This window comes from Limanda limanda, chromosome 12 (assembly GCF_963576545.1).
Source record: "Limanda limanda chromosome 12, fLimLim1.1, whole genome shotgun sequence".
Taxonomy (NCBI): domain Eukaryota; kingdom Metazoa; phylum Chordata; class Actinopteri; order Pleuronectiformes; family Pleuronectidae; genus Limanda; species Limanda limanda.
Genome location: NC_083647.1, coordinates 14,616,369 through 14,634,885, shown reverse-complemented (window position 1 = coordinate 14,634,885; position 18,517 = coordinate 14,616,369).

The window sequence follows — 18,517 nt, the reverse complement described above, 5'->3', positions numbered from 1 at the left end:
GGACACCTAACAGCAGTGAGCAGGACCGGGGGCGGGTCCTATGGCAGTCGATCGGCCAATCATAAACCGCCCCCTGTGCTGATTGACAGCCAATAATTAGCCGAGTGAACCAGTAGTGTGTCAACGCGGGGTAAAGGGGCGGGTCTTCTGGGTGGGGGATAGTTTGACAGACCGGAACGCTGCAGCGGCTGGGGCCACGGGGTTTCCTCCAATTAGAGCAAGGGACGAAGACGTCATCGCATTGCCATGGAGATGCTCGGCCAATCACTCCTCGCCTTCATGCGCTGTAGGCGGGTGTGGCCCTCTCACTCCTTACATGCACACTCATCCCTGACGTTCGTAAGGTTTTAATACTTCATATAGTGATATTTTCTATTTCTCTTATTGTAATCTAATCACATTTAACACCGACCCCCCCTCAAATGGCTCAATCCTTCTTACATGTGCATATATTTGATGAAGCGTATTCATCTTTGTTTCCCCCGCCTCCATTATCTCAAACCTCAAAGCTTATTTCTACATTAGGCCATTGACGAATATGAAATATAGACTTTATCTTATTTTATCAGAAGGAATCAATTGGCTCAAAGAGGTTGAAAAGCACTGATATGGTTGATATGGTTGACTTTTGTCTTTTCATGAAATTTGTTGACAGGAAGAAAAACGTAGAACAAAACAGGCCTTTTTCCCGTGAGGCAGGATTCTTGCGTTTGAAAAATAACGCCAGGATTATTCATTTAAATACACGTTAATTGCAGATCCACTTGCCTTTGCTCTGCAGCTTCCTGGGTTTGTCTGGAATTATAGGACAAGATGGCGAAGGTCCCTCGTATGTTTGAAGGTCTTCCGCTTTTAGGGATATGGTGATCTGATGTTAGGGACACATCCTTTGACAATAACCTATGGTGTGTCCTTTATTGTCAAAGGATGTTTTGCCCTTCAATCACAATACACCCTCCTCAAAGGCAGGGCCTCCGCAGGCTGATCAGACATCTTGGGGCCCAGTTGGGGTCGTTCCTCCTGATCCAGAGTCATTGGCTGCAGCGTTCTCAAATCTGTCATGTTTCTTTAATGTCTAGTCAGGGTTTCTCCGTGGATTCTTAGCTCTTTGAGCAACCTGATCGTGGATGTTGCAATTACCTCCCAGCGATCTTTCTCTCTACCAATCTTGATTGTGGTGGATGGATCGACACAAGGGGCCCAAAGTATAGACCCAAGTGGATTAGGTGGTCCTGGGCCTGTATCAGAGAAGGTTGGGTTGGTGGTGGGCAGGATGGGGACACTCCAGAGCCCATGTTTATTGAACTGTAAGTGTGACTCAGTGAAAAATGTTTTTGGAGAACAATAAAGCTTAATGGCACAGGTGGGAAAGTTGTACTATTTTGGCAATAAGGCAAAACAGAATACATTTTAGTTAATTATTATTTATTTGCAGCAACAACACATTTACCTTGTATGTTCGTTACTGAAACATTTACATTACATGTCAATGTGTCGGCACTAAAGCAGCCCTACATGTGTATGACACAAACTTACGGTGGTGATTAAATGAGCTGCGTGGGAAAACATAAGGGGCAGTTTCTCTTCAAATCATGTTTGCCATCACTAACCCTCCTCATAGCCCGTTTGTTGCACAATGCAAACCTCACTCTGACCTTTGCGCTAGCTTCATCCCCCTCTGTGTTTTGCCTCTCAGTCACAGAGGAGGGCAGAGTGACAAGCTGCTGAAGTCATGACAAGGCTCTGTCTTACGTAATGAAACAAAGTCCTAAAGAAACACCTGGGTGGAGTTGGTCTAAGCTGAAACCGGCTGTCGCCCAGTCTGTATGACGCTAAACAGATCATCGTGTCTGTGAACACACAGATCCCATGTGGCGTGTTTCACATGCAGTCCCATCTATCATGCCGGCTAGTTAATAATTCTCCCTATTTAGATCCATGCAATAGCTGATACCATACAATTATTTACCCAAAAAAATAACATGATGGAAATGTAAATATAATTCAAGAAAGGTACGTCACTGAGCTTGAGTGCATATACCACAATACAGCCTCTGTCCTTCTCCTAAACAACCAGCTTTTATGCTGTGTGCTTAGTCATACATTGCCATGGTAACCACAGACGCATTATTTACGCATTATTCCCGAGAGACAGTGTACGACCTTTTGGGAGCTTTTCATCAAAGCCTCATCTGGAAGATGCTATAGGGAAGATAGACAAGACTGAATCTTAATAAAGCAAACAGAATTCTTCTTGATGCTTTGTGAATTTGTTCTTCTTCACGTTAATGGTTGGACTGCATTTCTAATAAAGTAGTACTGCAACAGTAGATAATCCCAGTTTTAAGGTTAATAGGGGATGACCGTGAAGGTGAAAGTGATTTAAATATAGTCATTTACTTTACGAACTTCTCTCTTCTTCACGGTTGAATGCGGGCGTCTGCTCCCTCGCACACTCAGTGATGATGAAGCCTGTTGTCTGATGAGGTCGGGGGACGTGGTGGCAATGAGGGGCCTCAAGGGATTTTAGGAAAAAATTTGTGATGAGTCACTGTCACTTTGACAATCTATGTTACAATAAATAAATAATATAATACTGGTAAATATAAATTATAAGAGCCCGAGCACTGACAAGCACTGACAGTCAATGAGGCCCTATTGAAATTGTAAGGATTATCATTTTTTTTTCAGGCAAATTAATTGGCTTTTTCAGGGCTTTAACATGCTCAATTCTGCTCAAGGTTCATCCTTTGCCAAAGGAGATGATGTTGTCATAACTCCACTGTGCATTGTCCTATCACCACCAAACTTCTGTGTCATGATCAGAGTCCAAGTCTGAAAAGCTCTATGTGTCGATATTTCCTCAGTCATTATTTATTTTTTTCAGGCAAAAGGCAAAACGTACGCAACGCTTCAAAATGCATGTGATCGGGCCCGCTCAGTGCTGCTTTGCAGTCCTCGAAATTTGAGAAATTATATTTTATAGTTGGTACTTTCAAGGGTTGAGCAATCCTGGTTATTATTTTATTTTTTTTCAGGCAAATGAATTAGCTGTTTGTTATTATACTTTTTTTGTTGTTTTTAATTTAATTTAAATTTTTATTTTATTTACCTCCTGGGCAGGATATTCATATTTATTATATTTAATATGTTTTCAAATATGTCTATTTGTTGGTTTGTTTGTATGCAAACAAGATCACACAAAATCAATTCTGTGTGTTAATCTGTCTGTGCTTTGGCTCTATAACATTTCCCCCAAAATCTTGGCCTTTTTCTGTATCACACTGTAAAATGAGCCACTATTTAGGCACATATGCAAATCCTTGATTCACATCTTTTACAAGATCATTGGATTATAGGCTTTCACACTTTAGAAGTTATAAATTCTACTTTTTCACACAAAACTTTCGATTGATAAACTCATGATATAGTTCCAACAAAAAGGAGACGCAGTGTTTAAAAGGACAGAGCTCTGTGCTCATTGCAGTTTCAAACGGTGTCTCTAGGCAGACTGTTGTTCTCACCACACTCAACCCACAGAAAGCAAAGCTTGAGTAAACAGTTGAAACCTGCCTGCTGGGTGTGACTGTGCACTAAAAGAGGAGTTAAGACAATCCATATGCTGTAGTTCAAAAGTGAATTAACTCATTCAACTCACAATTTTTTAATTTGTGGATTGAAAAGATTTAAGTTCAACTTCACAAAAAAATCCCTAAAAAAATAAAATAAGGCTATCTGATGCCTGATATGTGAATGTACTAATAATTTATAATTTTACATGGTGATGAATGCATAAACTTCTTGTTTTTGCTTATTCCCAAATGATGCAAAAACCTTATTCGATGCCAAAATGTGTTTAATCACTTCAATCCCAACATGGTTGGACAGATGTTAATTGGCCAGTTGCACTCCTTGTGTTTATTGTGTCCCTATTCTTGAAAAGGAAGAAGCTAGTGTTGTGTGTTTTCTGACAATGCAGAAACATCCGAACAGACAGTTTACACACAGGGAACATTAGCTCCACCATCGGACCAAGTGTTGTGTCAGCACACCAACAGACACAGGCGTTGCAGAGGACCCTTCTGCAGAGCAGAGCCGGTCAGGATACACGACAACAGCTACTTCTGCTCTTTACAGGAAAGAACATAAAGGTTAGCATCCTGTCTCAGGCCAAACCAAACCACACAACAAGCCGTTTCTTGTTTTTACACACTCACAGGAATTCACACTGAAAACCTTACAGCTGAACAGCTTCCATTCACATCCTGACAGCACCTGTGTCGACAATTTAAATTCTCAATCAGCTCATACGTCCCATACCACAAACTTGATTGTGGTAGTTTGCATGTCTTTAAACAAACATGCAATGACTCTTTGTTGTCATCAGCCTCCAGTGTTTGCTAGCTTCTGCCTACTCAAAATGTGCCTGTTGGTGGACAACATCCTACTAATCAATCCATAATTCTCTGACCCTCTGTCTTTTCATTTTCTCTACAACCAACACTTCACAGTTGACGCTGCCCTTCCTGGGATCCCCATATATATAAACTCAATGCGTTTTAGGACCGAAAATATGCTTTATTGTATAGTGCAGGTTGTCCACTAATCTGAAGGTTGGTCATTCGATGCCAGACTCCTCCCTTCTGCTAATCTAAGTTTCCTCGGGCAAGACACCAAACCCCAAATGGGTGTGAATGTGTGAATCCCTTTGTGAAGTATAAAACACTGAGTGGTTGTCAAGACTTGAAAATGATATATGGATGCTGTCTAGTTTTAGTTGTATTAAATACAATCAAATATTTTGGTTTAATGGAAATAATACAAATAAATGACTAAAATTATGCAACACAACCAAGTCTTTCGCTCTCTACTTTAAAGTATAAATTTGAATCACCACCCTAAACTCTATAGGCTGAGAACTAAGGCATCTATTTCTGTCATTCGATGAACACTTTCTTGTGCACAGTAGGCCACATGGTTATAAATAGTAATGGTTAATAGGTTGGGAAATCCCAAGGCTTCAGCTCCAGTTCTGAGCTGCTGGTGTAGATATTAGCCAGCAGCATGACGACTTCTGCAGCTCAGGTTCACATTTCCTGTTGTTCGATCTGACACGTAGAGCTGCCAAAATATGAGGTTTGAAAAAAAGGTTTGTATCCAGACGCTGCCCCATGTCTTATTCATGTCCTGGCTGCTTCCAAAACTAAAAACCTAAACTCAACCTTGTTTTTGTTTCGAAAGCACCTGAAGCTTATTGAAACAAAACCCGACTTAACATGACACTTTGTCCGGACCTTGGAGGTTCAGGTTGGGTAAGTCAAGTAAATCATTATGCATACCCTGCCTGGTTAAATATACCCACTGCACATTTGGTATATTCTGGTTAATTCCATTGGATAAAATTCTTAAATTTGCTCTCAAAGGATGGTTTTTGGGCATATCTGGGTGATGTGCATTTTTTAAATGAGCCCCACATAAGGTGTCGACGAGCTTCTTTCAGAATGCAGGTGGTACATTATGTCACCAACAATACCTAGTGCAGCATCACAAGCCTCCAGAGTGACACTGACAGGAGCATTTTCACCCTCCTCTGCCTTGTCTGGTGTCCCTTCAGGAACATTTGATGAGAATGTCAGTTATGATTCCGTCAGATGAGGGGACACAGATCTGAGATGTTAGGCTCTGAGGTGACTCACATTCAACAGTGGATGAACAGTTTATTTTTCTGCCCTTGTCAATTTATCTCCACTTAACTATTCCTGTCTATTGTAGGGTTGCAGATGAGAAACTATGCAAAGAGATTATGGTTTCATCTGCGTTTGTTTGTTGTTAGTTAGCAAGATTACGCAAAACTGCTGGAAAGGTTACTCTGAAACATGGTTGAAGGATGTTCCCCCCTTTCTTTAACATTGTGAGTAGGGGTTTTTCAACAGTCTCTTGATTTGTCAGAGAATAGTGGATCTTAATGTCAAAAATCAGGCACATTTAGTAGACCATTATATGTAAGTGTGCAATTTGGTGCAGATCCAGCAAAAAATCCAGATCTAATGGTTTCGTAGGGGCATGTTTGGCCTTGAGTGCCATTCTTGTTTTGCTTGTGTGTTTAGATGTATAATAATGAACAAATTAGACAATGTTCAGGTCTCGCTCTTCTCACACTCAGGGAAAACCTTTTACCTCAGTCTCTCGATGTGCTACTGCAGCTGCACTTTGTAAGATTCAACATTTACAGAGTGACTTGCGTTTTTGCTTGCAAGAGGAACGATTGAATGAATTCACCGACAAGCGGCTGTGATTGATTGTATGTAAACCTGGCTGTGTTTATTTCTTGGTGTTTGACTGACAGAGGGCCACAGAGGAAGCTGCTCTCCACCCTGCAGTGGCGGGAGGTCGTCTGATGACAGCTAAGGCCGCTGCGCTCCGGTTCACGGCCCATCTCTCAGCTCGCATTAGAGGTCATTAAAACACTTCTCACCCTCACACGCAGACTCATTCATGCATCATAGCGAGCAGGCACCTGGATTTCAGGATTTATGCTCTAATTATAGTTCCAACAGAATGTCCCTTCATTATCACCTTCAGACTCCTGTACTGTCAGTACTGTCAGTACTGTAAATATTGTCAGTACTGTCAGTACTGTAAGTACTGTCAGTGTGCCCTCTGCTTGGAGCTTGGGTTGTTTTCAGTGGCATGGATGTGCTGTGAGCTCCTACTGCGTTTTAAAGTCCTCAATTTAGAAATCAGCTTCTGTACATTTGCATGCACTGCTCTTTAAACAGAGGTAATTCGCTGTTGCCTGTGTGGAGAATATACTGCATAAACTGAACGTGTGTGTTTGTGTGTGTGTGTGTGTGTGTGTGTGTCTGTGTGTGTGTGTGCAGTAAGTAGCTTGGTATGCAGGCTGCATTTTACTCTCTCAATCTTTGACTGCTTGTATGAATAATACATCACCTGTGCTCTGTAAGTGCACATCGCTGTAGAAATTCACAACACCACAGCTTTATATATATATAAATATATAAATAAGTGTATGCAGTATATGTGGGGGTGTGCTCATATACATGTGCATATCAAACAAGACATGTTCGCTGTAGCTCTCTTTAGCACAACCTTCATCAAAGTCTCCTCTCCTCTCCTCCTTTATACGGTTTATTGAGGGTAACCAAGATGCGGCACCTTTCAAAGCGCGTCCTCTGTGTTGTCCGTCCCCTCTCCCACCTACTCTGCGTTCATAATGTATGGAGTCTCAGTGCTCAGCACCACTCCTCTGCCTCGTCTCTATTTTCACTCTCTCCGTGTTCCTCTCGACTGACTCAGCCTTTCCAGGGATGCTTGACAGTCCAACATGTTCAGGCACACACACACACACACACACACACACATACTCTCTGGCTCGTCACAGGCAGAAAAATAGTGCAGCTTGTTAAGCGCCGCCAAGCCTGTTTCCCCCTCCATTATACAATCACTCCCCATGTTCTGTTCCTTTAACAAGTGTGGACCAACCACCTAAATTCACATGTCTACATGCCATGTTTTGCCACACACAAACACACGCATGCACAGACATACAACATGCCGCAGCAGCTCCCGCTCGGAGTCCATGATTCCACCTCACTGCAGAGCGGAGTGGCATCTGGCTGCAGAAGAGCCTGCATGCGGAGAAATATTGTGTCTGAGCCAGAAAAATGCTCTGTTGAAATAGCTGGGTGAGGGATGAGAAATATGAGCAAGGGGACATAGAATGAAAGATAGATGAAAAACAAAGAATGTGACATGAAAAATGTTGTCCGTCGCTAACAAATAAACCATAAAAAATACATAAAAAATATATACAGCTGGGGTTTGTTACACATTCATTGCCCTGAAACCCCAAAATGTCCTCCAAGCTCATTAAACTCACTAGATTTAGAGACTTAACAGTGAGGTGGGAGGAAAGATTCGCTAGATTGTTTTTTATTCCTATATTAAGGTATTTAACACATTCTCATCTTCCGAAATGTCCCCTGAAAACCCCTTAGTATTTAGAGGAGCTTTTCATGCTTATATTCACAGTGTCAGGTGCTTCATGTATTTTTTTAGCTCGTCAAGAGGCTTCTTCGAGCAAATGATAGACTTTGATTTCATGATTGTACTGTAATTGACTGTTTGATTCGCAGATTGACTTAGTTATCTGGATTTTTTCCTTATCATTTTTTCTATACAGGGTATGGGAATATGGGGAGAGGGGGGATATGAAAATATCTTAAAAACTGCTGAAATCATGTGGTACCACACCAGTAGATGAAAAGCTGTTGTGTTTCAACCTTGTTGTAGCCCAGTTTGATGATAGTGTGGAGGATGGAAAAGGTGTTACACAACAAGTGGGCTTCCAACACTCCCACGCAGGGTGATACAGGACCAGAGACTCAGCCAAATGAAACAGTGATAGGAGTAGGCTGAAGTGCTTCTTTTTCTTTTTCACATTTGCCTTTTCTCTTTTTCGTTGTTTCATTTCATTTCCATTCCCTACTTTTCCCTCAGTCTATGTATGATATACAACATGCTCCTCTGCACGACAACACATGCAGTGTCACCAAAACATCGCTCCTCTGTGTAGTAAGCACTGTGGCCGTGTTTGCAAGGTACACAAGCTGCAGAATACAACAGTGGGTGTGAGGACAGGAGAGCTGATGGGCTCCTGTGTCGACCTGCAGATAGGAGACGCAGCCAGTTCTGCTCAGGAATGCAGCCAAGAATGAAGGTAGAGGAGGCTACAGAGAGACAGTAAATGCCTCGTCCCAGGAAGTGTGCATGATAAGAACATTTGTGTCCTGAGGGAAAAGGCTTTGGTGAGCTAGTAGGAGTGCATTTTACAGTAGAGGCAGGAAGCGGAGCCTGAGCATTGAAAACATTTGATGTTTACACAACAATCATTCGTGTTAACCCTGCAGAGATCTGGTTCTACATTTTTTTTTCGAAAACAAAAACATCGAAACCATTTTTCTACTTCCGATATGGACGCCTTTTGTTCCTAAAGGTCAAAAACAATTGGCTTTTTTTTAAAAGCAGGTTAGTGTGTTCACAAGTGCATCACTATTCACTTCTGAGCCAAGAAGGAGCAGAACAAATAACAGTGTTGACAATGAAATGCCATGTAAGATTTGAAATGCTCTAAAAACAATGATAAATTAAATAAATATAGGAAGAAGGTCAATAAAGGGGATCAAATGTATATTGATAAAATAAACAGACAGGTAAAGATAGTTGTAGTACATTTTATACTTTTATATATTTTACATATTCTGCTGTATTCTAGAGATGTGGATGCTGAAAGTACCAATACATTTATTTTAAAGCAAAACATAATAATAAAATTAATAAATAAGACACAACAAAGTGAAGAAAAAGTCAATAAAAGGGGAAAAAACATATACTAAAAATAAACTTACATAACTAATAATCACTTATAATATTAACAGATTTTTTGACACCAAATCAAAATATTTTAAAAATAAGAAAATTATGAGTTTTAGAGATTTGGATGCTGACGCTAGGAAACCATAGAATAGATTTTAAAAGCTAAAATACAATAAATTAAGCAAACAAGTCGATAAAAGGGAGTAAAACCATTTACTTATAATATTACCAGTCAGGTAAAAATATGAGTGAATCTATCATCTTGACACTTGCTTGAGTTGAACATAGAGTCTGTGTTTTCATTTTTGACAGGTTGACATTATTGCTACATTGTATTGCAGGTAAAGCTCAGGTCGATGCAAACAGTTTGTAAGGCGTCACCTCATGGAAATTATGTAACATAACCACTGGCTCTGATAACATGGCTGAGGGAAGTTTTATGAGTCTACTGAATAATTTTAAAACCAAGAAACAAACTTAAACCCATATGGATGAGGAGAACTGTGAGGAAAATAATTGTGCAGCACAAATTGAAAACTTAAAGTATGTTTAATTAAAATTGATCGAACTGGAATTAACATGTACTCTCAAGTCACTCCTTTCAGACAATACAATTGCTCAACTACTTAGTCTGGCTGTCACACAAGCCTCTCCCTCCCTCCCCTGCGGTGAGAAATGGAAAGTTACTCAGGCTGGTTTTCATAATATGCAGGCCACACCCTGAGTTTCCCCCGAAGGTGAAGCGATGGCTCTGTAATGTGTGAAGGGGCATGTTCTTTCTTGGGTGGCTGCAGCACCGACGAGAACCTGGTGGCTGATAAGTGCGGGGATTTGCATGTGACCAATTAAAAAAAGCAACAGTTTGAGTTTGAGAAATAGAAGGTAATATTTGCACAATCAGGGCATTTTTTTTTTTTAAGTGTCTGGAGTTTTTTTATGAGTCATGGAAGGGCCGGGCTCAACCACTGGGCCAGTAGATAAATTAGACAGTGCCCTGAATCTGCTTCAACAGGCCCAAGGAGAGAGCTACTTCTCTTAAAATCCAACAGGGAAAATGGAGCTGTTTGGGAAGATTCAATTTATATCAATTGTATATACAACTGTCTAAAACACTTAGTCCCACTCTGATTTACATCCGAATCAATTCTTTAATAAGCAAGAACCTGCCCTGCAATAGCTTTCTAGAATTATGTCACAGGTAGAAAATAAAGGCCCAACAGTCCCCTTTTGAAACCACATTGAAATTCACTAGATACAGGTTCTTATTTGGATCTACACCAAATTTAACATATTCATAAATATAAGTCCCCAAAACATAGGAGTTTTGCTTCATCAAGGTCCCTGAATTATTCTCTGTGAAATGAATGAAAATCGTGTAATGTTAAAGAAAATGAGAATAACTGGATCTGGACAAAAAAAGAACAAACAAACTAGCCGACAAATTCAGATGAAACAGAAGGTAAGAAAAGGCGTGACACATAGCTGCAGTTCAGTGTGATAGAGCCAAAGGTCTCCTCTCTGTGAGCCACCGCATCCTGTCCGACTTTGAGGCCGGCAGATTGGAGCACACCACCAGCAGAGCCGAGGTCTCCGGGTCCTGGCCAGAGGGGCTTTTCCAGTGCAGAGCGTTGGAGCATTGGCTCCAGACCCACAGTGATGATGATGTCAGAGCACTGCATCGAGGTCACAAACTCAATAATTTACAGGCATGCCTCATTCTGGATCAATACATCGACTGATTGGTTCGGAGCATAACCGAGTGCAGCAGCTGAAACGGCGCAGTGTGTTCGCTGTGCTGATCTCGACCATAAACCCTGTGGCTTCTGAGGGTGTTTACATACATGCGTGTCATAGGTCATGTTTGTTTGTCTCTTGTGCAAACCTCAAATCTAACAGGGGTTCATTCAGTCAGAAAAAAACACAAGGGGAGAATTATGGAAAATTAAAGGAATGCGACAGGCCCCATTTTTTTTAATCTGCAAATTATCAATAAGAAAATGCAGCACATGACAGGGCAGGGCTTCATGGCATCATTAGTACGACCCACATGAAATGGTTTTTGGAGGGTTGGTGTTAATTATTAAGTATGTGAGTCAGTCCCACAGCTTTCCAGGCAAACGGCAGCACAGAGGTCACTGGAAACAGGACACTGAGCTCGTTTCTAATGATTTATAAAAAAACAACACCCTGAGCTGATGCCGCTGTTGTATGGTAACATGGTGACATACTGTCACACACAATCCCTCACTCACAGTGCAGCAGATAACAGCTCGTGATGAACAGAACAGGCCGTGGTGAGTTTTCATCAACCTCCTCCCGCGTCCCTCCCCCATTCATTGTAACTGACAGTGCACTCTGTCTTTTCTGGGTTGCCTCTGCATGCCTCTGGGGCACAGATCGGCACAGAGATAAACTTAGCAGCAGTTAGCCAGGTCAGACTGCAGCGCTAATAGAGGCGAAAGACAGAGCCAATGAGTTCTGGTGTTGGTCGGGGGAGCGACTGTTCCAGAAATATGACGCCCAGCAGGTACAAATAGGTCATTTCTCTGTCGCTCTGTTGACTTCTGGAGCTTTTTTCCTGGGAATAACGATGACTAAAGAATCCAAATGTTCAGATATAATAAAATGTCACACTTACTCCCAGTATGTACTGCTCTTGTCGGACATGTTTAAGCGTATTCGTTCTTTTCATTATTTTAAGGTCTGTCATGCCTGATCGCCGGAGGCAGCGTGTGGAAGTGGCCCAGCCCAAAAAGAGCTTCATGTTTTCACCTGATATTCAAGAGTACGGTGAATGATGGGCTCTACCACAGGGTTCCAGTCAGTGTGATCTTCACAACAGGAAATCACAAATGAATAGAGCCTCTGATTCTATTGTGTGACAAGAGCTTCTTTTGAACTGTGACCTATACACACTCCACTTTGGGTCTGTGTATAGTAGCTCTCTCTTTCTGTTGGGGTCTCTCGCACATGAAAATGATGCAGTCAGCATACATCATCTGATTTGGCTGTGGGGCGACTGCGGATCAGGAGATAGAGCGGGTTGTCCTCCAACCATAAGGTCGGTGGTTCAATTGCCCCCATTCCATGCCAGCTGACAGTGTGTGAGTGATGTGTGACAGAGAAAGTGCTTCTCTGTATGAATCTGTGTTTCAAAACTGTAGTCTACAGTGCTGTACAAAACAGTGCTATATAAATGCATTTACCATTTACCTGTTTAATAGGATGATTAAATCATCAACATATTTAATATTTTGTTCCCAATTAGTTGAACAAACCAACCAACATGTCCCTGTTTCAATCAGCTATGGCTAAAATGCTGAAAAGGTTTCGTTTTGAGGCCTTACATGCATGTGCAGATTGAAGATGAATAGAAACAGGGATATTATTTGATTATTTTTTATTATAAAATGAAAGACACAATGCATATTTTTTAGATCCAGGCCTATCCATAAAACGATGTAGGCAGTAGCCTTGTACGCCGATGCTTAACACAGTAACATGGGAGGCCCAGGCCACATGCTGTACGCCAGCTTAGCTTAGCATGAACAGTTGAAGCAGGGGAAACAGTTAGCTTGGCTCTCGCTTCATGTTCACTGTGCAGACCTGAGCGTGGTGTCAGTCTCCTCATCTCACCTGTGTGAAGGCCACGCTGACCCTCCATCACACCACTTCAGCTTCAAGTGCATGTTGCATAAACCATTGAGCCGCTGACATTTCCTTTACATCATTACACCTCCATTGTGAAGACACATGGGTCTCCTCCCCCCTCATGTCACACTAAGGGTCTCTTTATCTCCACATCTGTATTTTTTTTTAAACTCTGTCTCACGTGGTTCATCATCGTTGCATCAATGCTCTGCTCTCTCTTCTCTCTCCTCGCTCTCTCTTCTCTCTCTGCTCCCTCTGCTCTCTCTTCTCTCTCTTCCATTTTCTCTCCCATCTTCCAGATTCTTTTTTGCCGTTTCTTGCCTCCTGCTGTGCTCTTGTCACCATAGCAATCCGCCTGCCCACACTTTCCTATTATCATTTTAAAAACAATGGCTCCGTAGAATAGAACTGATATCCTACAGTAAACGAACAAACGAAGCAGCGATCAGATCAATACATCTTCTCTTTGTCATCAGAGGTTACAGAGCGATTAGTGGAAAAAGTTGGCAGAAATTATCATTGTCATTCACCATATCACTTACTATGCTATTTACTAAATTCTATAATTGTAACAGGCATGGGGCCAGAGCTGGAACACATATCCTGTGGCTATAAACACACAGAGGATATCCCTGCAGGAAGTTCTGCTAGACCGTCTTCCTGGAAACAATACTTCAACAGGAAGTGATTTATGACCCAATTATGGACTATAAGAGGTTTTTACTGTACATGTTTCAGCAGACTTCAAATCTTTTCATTCATCATTTTAATTCCAACAAGATATTAAATATCTTGTTGGAAATGGTAATTACTATAATGTTTTGGTGAATAATTTATATATTAACTTTAGGCTATCTGCTCTGAGCTGATTATGTAAGACGATCAGACTCACCCAGATGGAGATCTGCATGTTTTTAAAAAAAATCTTTTACACTTGTGATGAATGTTTTTTCTTCCACTGGCACAAAACAGTCGACACCAGGCTTCGTTTCACTGAGGTGATCTGGCTGAAAGGCTGAAAGATGCACAGACGGCAGAAGAGAGAGAGGGAGAGAAAGAGAGCAAGAGCGAGGCTCCGATCGGTGTCCAGGCCTCAGGTCAAGTTCTGCTCTGATGATGAGATTTCTCTCCTCTCCTCTCCTCTCCTCTCCTCTCCTCTCCTCTCCTCTCCTCTCCTCTCCTCTCCTCTCCTCTCCTCTCCTCTCCTCTCCTCTCCTCTCCTCTCCTCTCCTCTCCTCTCCTCTCCTCACCTCTCCTCTCCTCTCCTCTCCGCTCCTGAATCGGTTTACGTTTATGTAACACCTTTTGTTTTTCATTTTTGTAGTATTCTGCCCAGAAATTTTGTTTTATGCGACCTTATTGCCTTAACATATGTGTATGCTTATAAAACAAACAGTTTTGTGCTGTCCATACAAGAAATTAATTATTAACAGTAAACAATGCCCCATCTGACTGTACAAATACAGTCCTGTATACCTGGTAGGGTGGGCGCCCCACATAGAGGCTTAACTCCTGCAGCTGCTGTGGGTTTGATGCCGACCTGCCCCTTTGCCATGTGTTTTCCTCATTCTCGTTCCCCATTTCAAACATGTTTCCCATAAACAAAGGCAAAATGGCCCCCAAAATATCCCGAAAACAGTCCTGCCGTGTTATTATTATAGTATTTGCATCCTTTCACTTTTTATTGTATGTTTTTGACCTATATATTAAATCAATGTATCTCTGAGGGGCTGTGGCCTGATACATGCAGTACCCTCACAGACATCCCACTCAGGGACTGTGATGACAGTAAGAATGATGGATGTGTGGGTTTTTAACCTCGCTTGCGACATGGCTCCTGAATAGACCGCACTGACGGGTTTTACAAATATTTTGCATCACTGAGCTCAGGGAGAGTATCAGTAACACTTCTCACTTTATACAATGTAAACCACCAGGGACGTCCACACATATAACATTGCAGTTGAATCAGCAACTCTCGGAAACGGTTTCACCAAAAACATAAGCACTGGAGCCAATCCCAGCTGACATTGGGCAATAGGCAGAGTAAACGCTGGACAGCTCACAGGTTTAAGACAAACAACCGTTCACTCTCCATTTAGAGTCTCCAATCAACCCTGACACTAATCTGCACGTCGCTGGACTATGGGAGAAAGTACCCAGAGAAATTTCACATGCAAACTCCACAGAGAAAGGCCCTGGCTGAAGTTGGATTTAAACCAAGAACCTCTGCGCCACAGGCTAACCACCGCACCACAGTACAATCAGCATTTCCATTGAAAAACCAGCCACACCCATGCAGAGCCATAAATGGCCGATCATGATTCATCTCTGTGTGAACGTGCTTGGCTCAGAATCTTACGCTGCACCTCCCTCTAACTTGACTGTTGCCAGTAGAACACAAAAAAGTGATAGAGAAAAACGTACAGGCTTGTTCGCTGGCACCAATGAGCCGGCTATGATCAGTGAGGTCATGTGTCGCACATGACCCACAGTCAGACGAGAGTCAGACAGAGATTTGGGGGGAGGCAGACAGAGGGAGGATGCCAGGAGAGTGTGTCACCAGCGACTGGACAATAATCGGGCCAGCACCTGGAACAACACACACACATAGATAAAGGGCCGGTCTGTGTCTTCATGTGGCTTCCACCTCTAACAACAGAGATTTATTGTCTCTCTCTCTCTAATCGGGAGTAGTGACATGTGCTGTTTACATTCCAACACGACAACTGTCCCAGGGCGTCGGCCGAGCTGAGAGCTGGAGTCGGTGTGAACAGCAGACACGACACACTGGGAGGAACCAGACCGGAACCAGGACAGGTGGGGGTGTGGTTTCATGACATACGTTTTAAGAAGTATGTATTTCACAATAGGTGCTGCATTTGCTCTCTTGATGTTCTAGTTCTAGTGCCTGAGGTGAATGTTAACAAAATGCGCATTTCAGCCTGGATCAAGTCTATGGGTTTTATCAATCACCTCTGTCTCATTTTATATTTTTCTATTTGCCTTTTCAACACAGTTTAATAAACTTTGGTGCTATGTCTGTGTATTTATCGAATAAAAAAATGTCCTCTGAACAGTTTATACTTTGTCATTGTTGACTCATCATAACACACTGGACTTTGTGGTTTAATTTGGTAAAAACCCAATTGCAACTAACAAAAGGTACCATTTACATTTAAAGCCCTGCTAAGCAGGTAAAGTTTACCAATCATGGGCAACTTGAACTACTTTGAGTGACATCACCAACAAAGACAACAAGCGAGCTACTGAACTGAAATTAAGTTCAAAGCTCCGGAAAAGGCTAGGCAGCCTTTGCAATCTTATGAGGTGCTATTAAAAAAAATCAACTATCTTAACAAACCTGGCAGGAAATGATTAATTGGTGAAATCCTTAAACTGATTCAAGGGTTTTTAAGATAGAAAGAAGAAAAGACAGACAGCAAGTCTAGAATGTTATACAAAATATTTACCAATATGTTATTCAATATGACTGAATTAATAATAAATAAGTTAAAAATGGCCATTTGCCAGATAACATTTGACAAAGAAAGTTAAAATAGAGAAAAATAAAGAATGCATGTGGATCAAAATATCTGAATGGAAGACACAGACTGTTTATACTGTATGCGTTTCTGTAGATTTATTCTCTAGATAAGGGAGGATAAGTAATGTATTCCATTTAAACGCCCCCACACCTTTTTGTTTAAATCTTTGCCTCACTCTTTTGTGTGGGACATATTCATATAAGCTGTCAGAACAAAAGAAACGGGCAGGATGTGTAATTCTTGGCCTCCACTTGTTGTCTGTGCAGTAAAGTCGAGCGTATGAACACACAGCTCTCGTCATGGTGATGAATGCAGCAGCCTCTCTCTCCCTGTGGTGGGTGGGACAGTCCCGTTATCATGCTGTGATTGCTGCGAATGCATCTCAAGCAGCCAGCGCGCAGCGGTTTCCATGGTAACCACCAGCAAGCCAGCTTATTTGTTTTCCTTTACAAGTGCATAGGACCGGGGATGAGGGGAATTAGACGAGAACATCTGTGTGCGAGGAGTATGGTGAGGAGGAGGAGGAAGAGGAAGAAGAGGAGGAGGAGGAGGAGGAGGAGGAGGAGGAAGACAAGGAGGAGGAGGAAGATGAGCAGGAGGATGAGTAGGAAGACGAGGAGGGGGAGGAAGACAAATATTGTGTGGAGGAGGAAGAGGAGCAGGGGGAGGATGATGAGGAGGAAGACTATCTATCTGTCCATCTATCTATCTATCCATCTCTCTCTCCATCCAACCATCTATCTATCTATCTATCTATCTATCTATCTATCTATCTATCTATCTATCTATCTATCTATCTATCTATCTATCTATCTATCTATCTATCTATCTATCTATCTATCTATCCATCTCACTTTCTCCATCCATCCAACCATCTATCTATCTATCTATCTATCTATCTATCTATCTATCTATCTATCTATCTATCTATCTATCTATCTATCTATCTATCTATCTATCTATCTATCTATCTATCTATCTATCTATCTATCTATCTATCTATCTATCTATCTATCTAGTTATCTCTCTATCTTTCAATCTATCTTTCTATTCATCCATCCATCCATCCCCTCCTGTTCATGTGTGTAGCCTGTGATTATAAATCCTGTGGTTCTTTTGTTTTCTTTGCTAGGACATAAACAGATCAATACTGACCGACTCCCCCTCTCCACCCTTCCTCATCACACCGTCAAGATAAAAGAGAGGGGGAAGAAGGGTAGAAGAAGATGAGAGAGGCAAAGGGAGGTTTGGGGAGAGAAGCAGCAACAGGAGAATGAAAACAGTGAAATATTCATGAGGGTGGGAGAGAGAGAGAGAGAGAGAGAGAGAGAGAGAGAGAGAGAGAGAGAGAGCTCTACGTGAGGGTGTGGGTGTGTGTCTGTGTGTGTGTGTGAGTGAAAAGGCAGATTATTGTCTAATAAGAGGCCTCCCAGCGTAAGAAGCCTCATATCAAACATGGCCTTTTATCTCAAGCATCAGTTACAGTCCGGCGCTAATTTCCATAAACAGGAGCTTCTACACTCTGTCCTCCAGGAAGACATTTTCATACAAGAGGGGCCAGGAGAGGCTCAGAGTATATACAGCCCTCTTTATTAGTGTGTGTGTGTGTGTGTGTGTGTGTGTGTGTGTGTGTGTGTGTGTGTGTGTGTGTGTGTGTGTCTACCTTGAAGGCAGAGCAGAGCAGAACAGAAGGCGTGTTGGAACACATTTCTGAAAAAAGACCAATGTTACACAACCGGTTCCCTTTTAAACACAGTGAGAGGACAGAGGAGTGGAGTTGTTTTCACAGGATTGTTATCCTCTACTGCCCTCCTCTGGCCTTTAGCCTCCACTGCTGCTGCTGACGCAACACTGATAAACTCGAATGTCACTCAGGAGAGGACACACCTCCGCCAAGGCCCAACAGTCTCCATATGAAACCA